At 38.5% G+C, this 6,475-nt stretch overlaps 1 pseudogene; it reads left to right on the forward strand.

Moving 5' to 3' along the window:
• The first annotated feature begins 3,601 nt into the window (after window positions 1-3,601).
• On the forward strand, window positions 3,602-4,480 carry LOC104596262 (3-ketoacyl-CoA synthase 4 pseudogene; annotated as a pseudogene).
• Window positions 4,481-6,475: the final 1,995 nt, after the last annotated feature.

The raw sequence follows: 6,475 nt of genomic DNA on the forward strand, positions 1-6,475 counted from the left end.
AATCATAAGCTAACAAGACAACCAGGACGGTGGGTGGGTTTTGTTTTATCCGGCAGCGCGTGTAGGAAAGCCAGCAAGTTTATGCCACCGGGGCTCTTCTTGTTTTCTCAAACTTTCTCTGTTTCGGTTTGCGAAGTAATAAATGAGTTCAGGAAAGAAAGGGGAAGACTGCCTTATCTTGTCTACTTAAACGGAGGGTTAACCTTTGTTGGAGAATTGTTGGGAGGTTGGGTGGCCTGATTTGAGTGGGTTAGTAGAGAGGAGAGGAGGAAAAGATTAGCAGGAAATCCGAATTGTATATGATGGAGGGCTATGGCAAGTCGTCGGTTGACTCTTGTGAAGCATGTTGCCTCTGTTGTTCCCACCTAGCCATACAATGTTGGTTCTCTCCCTCCCCAAGTCTCAACATCTCAGTGATGTGGATATGCCTCTATTGCAGTGTTGACACGGGAATATGTGTTGGGCCCCGTGCGGCACTCGTTAGTCCACGAGTAAGCCTATGAAGCCGATAAAAAAGCAACAAAGCAATAACAAATGCACACATATTAGACGAAAGACTCTTTGTATTATCTAAATTGGTGGCAAGCACAAGGACATAGTTTAATATCGTGTTTAGCTTTTACATGTTAATGACTCATTCGACTACCTACATCCCCTCAAATAGTACAGGGGAAGTCATAGAATGATACATTAAAATACCGAATATTCATACTACTATTTATATAATTGTCATTGACAATACCCCCCTTTACAAAAAGAGTACAATGACCCAATCCAAGACACAAGAAGACACTTAGATGGCGTGCTGATGGTGATGATGGTGGCTGATCCGTCACAGTCTCCTCCACTCAATTCAATCTCCATCATCGAAGATTCTTCCCCAGGTACTCGTCCAGCTTCACTACGAACGGAAGTAGGTCTTTAGCAAGCTCCCATGCAACTTCTTCTACAGGTCCCTTCTACTTCACCAGGTACTCCCATTCTGATGTTTGGGAGGATTGGGACAACCTATGGTTGATGATGGAGTTAAGGGATCGATTCTTGGGTGGTTGGTAAGTTGGATGTGTGCGTTGGCTTTGGTTTCGGGAGGTACCTTGGTTGTCAGCATGGTAAGGTTTAAGTTGGCTTACATGAAAGATAGGGTGGACTTTTAGCCAAGGGGGTAGTTTGAGTTTATAGGCTGATGCACCTACTTTGGTTAGGATTTCACAGGGTCCCTCATATTTTCTCACAAGCCCGGGGTGTACTCTTTGGAAAAACCTAAGGCAATGGGTATGGAGTTTTACTAAGGCCAAGTCACCTATATAGGTTTCTTATCTTTCCCTTCCTTTCCCTATTTTTTCTTTCAAACCAAACATAGCTGTACACTGATATCCAACTTTAGAAATTGGATGTAATGATATTTTAATCTTCATTCAAATAATTTATCATATTAATATTTTGCATTAATGGACAAAAAACATATTTGGTTATGGTTGTTTATGCAAAACTGCAAAAGCCTATGCCAAACAATAGCCTCGTGTACTGGCTGCCCTTTAGACTAGAGAACCGATTGATATATCATTAGATTGTTGTTTCTACAATTAGCCGTGTGTTAAGGAACATACCCTACCATTTGGCACTTTGGAAAACGAAAAAGTAGCTTACTTTTTTGCTTTGTCTAGTTGTGGCTGCAACAATTTTTTTTTTAATAAAACTAATATTTTAGAAGCCCATGGCACATTTCTCAAAAAAAATTATTTTTGTAATTTAAAGAAAAAATTTGCTCCATGAAGAGCATTAAGAGGGTTTGTTTTGAAAACAAAAACAATTACCACGTGAGCAATTCATTTTGTTTTATAGAGCCTACATTAACTACATTCACACTTGATAGAAAGAGGGAAGGATGACCATCAACTGCTGGAAAATAAAGCATTTTCAGATAACCATTTATAACCTTATCCGTTTGGTTGCCAAGAAATAATGGGATGAGAAGGAATAAAATGAGAAAGGAAAATTTTATTTTCTCATTTTTTGTCCCGTATTTGTTTGCTGTGACTTACTATTCTATAAAATCACTTTCTAACGTTTGGTTATGAGAAAAACTTTGCAGGATGTTTGATTTTAGACAACTTGGACAAATCTATGCTTTCTCTAATTCCACAACACAACCCTATTTATAAGTGACATGACATAATACTATTTGAACCTTGACACGTTGCATGCTGACATGGCAATGTTAAAAACAACATAGGCATCGAAAATATAGCATACTAGTAGTATTTAATTAGCAAAAGTAGCTCTCAAAGTAAAAAATTATCATGTCATACTTATAGTTTCCTTATAGTGTCATTTAAGCAAGTATAAAACGGTCTTAACCACCAAACTGACTACCAAAACAAGAACGACCAAAACAAAGGAAAAGAGAACTTCCAATGGAAAAGGTGTACAAATAAAGAGGTCAAAACACTAGATGCTGAAATCTGTTTACATCTTTGTCCCTCCATCTTGGCATTAAGTTGCATATGACACAAATTAATTGTTTTGTCCCTTGTGTAAGTTGTCCCTTGTCGGATCATAACCATTATATTTCACTACATCTGTAGGCAGTTTGGTTAGCAGCATTCCATTACCATGCAATAATATCATAAGATGTTCTATCTATAATTTTGAAATTTCAAGAAAAAAATTAATAGCTGAGATATGAGATCTGTGCTTGAAAATCCACTCTTGAATAACACCACAAGGATGGAAAATTGAAATATTAAGGGCTAGGCAAGTCTGTTGATTAATCAACAATGGAACCATCTGAATTTTTAAGCGTGGTTTGTAATAATTTCAGATAAAGAATAATCAGCTCAGCCACCTTAGACATAAAATATCGAGGGTTTGACATGGCCAACTTATATGACAATCCATTTGACTTGTTTGGTCTTTTTATGTTTATTTCAACAAAAAAAAAAAAAAGAAAATGATAATCTTAAGACTGGTAATTTAGCCAAAACAGTAAAATAGCAGCAATACTCTCGGTAGATTCCCTAGGTTAGTATAGTAGAACCATCAATCACAAAAACAAAAAAACAATAGATTTCCATCGATCAACAATGCATAGAAAATGAAAGAGAGAATGTGTTACCTCAAGCCAAAATCCCCTGTTTTGTTGTTTGCGATGACCTGAAGCAAAAAAATAAAGGGTAAAATACAAAAGCCTCCCCTATAATTTCATTTTAGCAAAAATTTTTCATCTATTTTTGATAAAATTAACAAATACCTCCCTTTCGTCAATGATCAAGATGAAAAACGTTAAAGAGATGATATTTTTTTTTCAAAATACCTATTTTACCCTTTCTCGAACACTATTCATCTTCTTCCTCGTTTGAACCTCAAAGTAGAGGCAGTGGCAACACCCCTCTAAATCCGATCTCTCTCTCTGACCTCTGACCTCTGACCTCTCGCTTTATTTTATGTTTTTTGTTCTAATCGATTAATTAAGGCACCGATATCTTTATATATACACCCTTCTATTCCTTCCATCCCCCATCCTCTCCAGTTCACAGAGAGAGATATCTATTGTCTAGCTTTAGAGTTTATTAGAACCACTAGGCTCAGTGACCAATTCGCCATGGAAGGAGTGGGAGCTCAAGTCATCGAAAATGGTGGTGCCGGTGAAGGAAGTGGCATTCAGGCCTAGTAGAGTCGAAGATTGCCTGATTTCTTACAAAGCGTGAATGTTAAATATGTGAAGCTGGGGTATCATTACTTTATGAAATATCTGGTCACTTTCTCTCTTGTTCTGGTGATGGCTGTGACCCTGGTCTAGGCGTCGTAGTTGAGCTCAGAGGATATCCTTGAACTATCACATCAGCTTGAGAACAATTTGGTGAGTGTCGCAATTTGCTCTGCACTGCTTGTATTGGGTGCTACCGTCTATTTCTTGTCGCGACCATGCCCCGTGTATCTAGTGGACTTTTCTTGCTACCTCCCTCCCTCAGACCTGAGGGTTAACTTCAAGGATTTCATGGAACACTCAAGGCTCATTGGGGACTTCAATGAGTCTTCGCTCGAGTTCCAATGCAAGATCCTCGAGCGCTCCGGACTCGGCGAGGAGACGCACGTCCTTGACGCGATGCGCTACATTCCTCCACGGTCGGCAATGGCTAGCGCTAGGGAGGAATCCGAGTAGGTCATGTTTGGTGCTCTAGAAAACCTCTTCTCCAATAGCTCCATGAAGCCAAAGGGCATTGGTATACTACTCGTGAACTGTAGCTTGTTCAATCCGACCCCTTCACTATCCACCATGATTATCAACAAGTACAAGCTAAGAGGTAACATTAGGAGCTTTAATTTGGGCGGAATGGAATGTAGTGCGGGAGTGATCGCCATCGACTTGGCCAAGGACATTCTCCAGGTTCACCGCAACACTTATGTCGTCGTCAGCACTGAGAACATCACCTAGAACAAGTACTTCGAGAACAAGAAATCATCATCCCGAAGAAGATGAGAGAGGAAGAGATCGGATTTAGAGGGGTGCCGCCGTTGCCTCTGCTTCTGGGTTGGAATGGGGAAGAAGATGAATAGTGTTCGAGAAAGGGTAAAATAGGTATTTTGAAAAAATGTCATCTCTTTAACATTTTCCGTCTTGGTCATTGACGGAAGGGAGGTATTTGTTAAATTTGCCAAAAATAAAGGAGAGGTTTTTACTAAAATGAAACTATAGGGGAAATTTTTATGATTGTTAGAAACTTCAAGAGAGGTTTTTGTATTTTACCCAAAAATAAAAAATAACAACAAAAAAATAGCAGATCTGAGATCAATATAAGAAAAAAATGGTTTGAATCAAAAGCTGGACACAAAAGCTTGTTAGAGTTTATTTGAACGCCACATCTCATGTTAATGTCTAGTGATAGGAGGAACTCCGGATCTTCACGTTAATGTTCAGTGATAAGAGGAACTCCAGATTAAGAACGAACATATGCCAAAGTCAGATCTGGAGCTCCGATGAACGAACTCAAATGGCCGTCTGTAAAGGAAAAAGAGTAGATCAAACATGCCAGAAGCCAGATTTGGACAACCAAGTATGGAGGGAGCTGACAGTGAGATTTGGAGGGGAACCCATCCAATGGAACAAGACAAAAATGGTATAAAATGAATGGAAATGATGAGAGAATGTCATAGCGAAACTTACCATTCGACGAAAACACCAGAGATGTTACCGTTGGACGGCTCGAAGGAAGGAGACGAGGTCTGATCAGATAGCTCTCAATAATATTTTCTCACCACTTGCTTATTTTTTCTTTCCTCAGCGGGGTCTCACCATATTGATTTTTGGGAACCCACATCCCATATGTTTCTCTTCCTTTCTCAGGTTTTCCTTTGAAATAAGCGCACACAAAAGAAAATATTCTCTAAAAATGTTTCCCTTTCTATGTGTTTCTCAACAACCAAATGGATCAACAAAAAATAAGGAAGAAAGCTGAGAGAAAGTTCTTAAAGAATCTTTTAAGTCTCTCTTATTTTCAATCAAACCAAGTACAACTTTTGGGGCTTAGATCAGATTGGTAATCCATAATGAGGCAATCTTGTACTGGGTGGGCTATAAAAGATACCTACAGGAAAAATAAAGTAAATGCTATTTTCTTGGCCCGGAGAATAACTAGAAAATTAAAATTAAAGATAACAAAGGATGTTCATTTTGCCAAGACAAAGACAAGCTAAGGAATTAGTGGTGCAAGTTGGGCCGATTAGGTCGGGTTGATGTCAATTTTAGCCAAACGCAAGCTTTTTGTTTGTCTTGAACCCAGCCAAGTTGCTGAACTCTCAACTTTAAGCCCTAACCCTAACCCAATCCAAATAATAATGGGTTTGGGGCGGTTGTTCTATTTCTTTCCTTTCGCTTTTAAAGAAGAAATGCTCTTATTTGTCAGACCTACAATTAGCTATCAAAGTTGACGCAGCGTGGAAGCAATGAGAACCGGAGCTGGCTATGCAAGCACTGGGCGTTCGCTAGCACTTAGCAAATAACACCGATTTCTCTAGGAGTGAGAAAAGGTGACGAAAATAGGAAGAAGAGAACTTGAAGAAATTCTGAAATCTGAAGTATGAATTGATGAATAACTTTGGGAAAATAGCAGTATTTATAATACATTTGGAAATTGTAAAAGAACTAGGAAATAATAACTAGGATAGATATCAAAACATCTAATTTGCTAGGATTCTTCTTGACTTGATCTCCATCGTCCGATCTCCCTGGATCTTATCCATGCATGAGTTATCCTAATCTTGGTATGAATCTTAGATTATCTTGAACTCTTGGTTTCTTGGATGATCTTGGATTCTTGAATTCTTGATTTTTCTTGAATTCTTGATTTATCTTGAATTCTTGATGTATCTTGGACTTTTTAATTCTTGATGTATCTTGGACTCTTGAATTATCTTGGATTTTTTGAGTACTTTGGCTTATCTTGAATTCTTCGTATGAGTTGTCGCCCATATGATG

This window comes from Nelumbo nucifera, chromosome 1 (genome assembly GCF_055504915.1).
Source record: "Nelumbo nucifera cultivar China Antique chromosome 1, China Antique-T2T, whole genome shotgun sequence".
Lineage (NCBI taxonomy): Eukaryota > Viridiplantae > Streptophyta > Magnoliopsida > Proteales > Nelumbonaceae > Nelumbo > Nelumbo nucifera.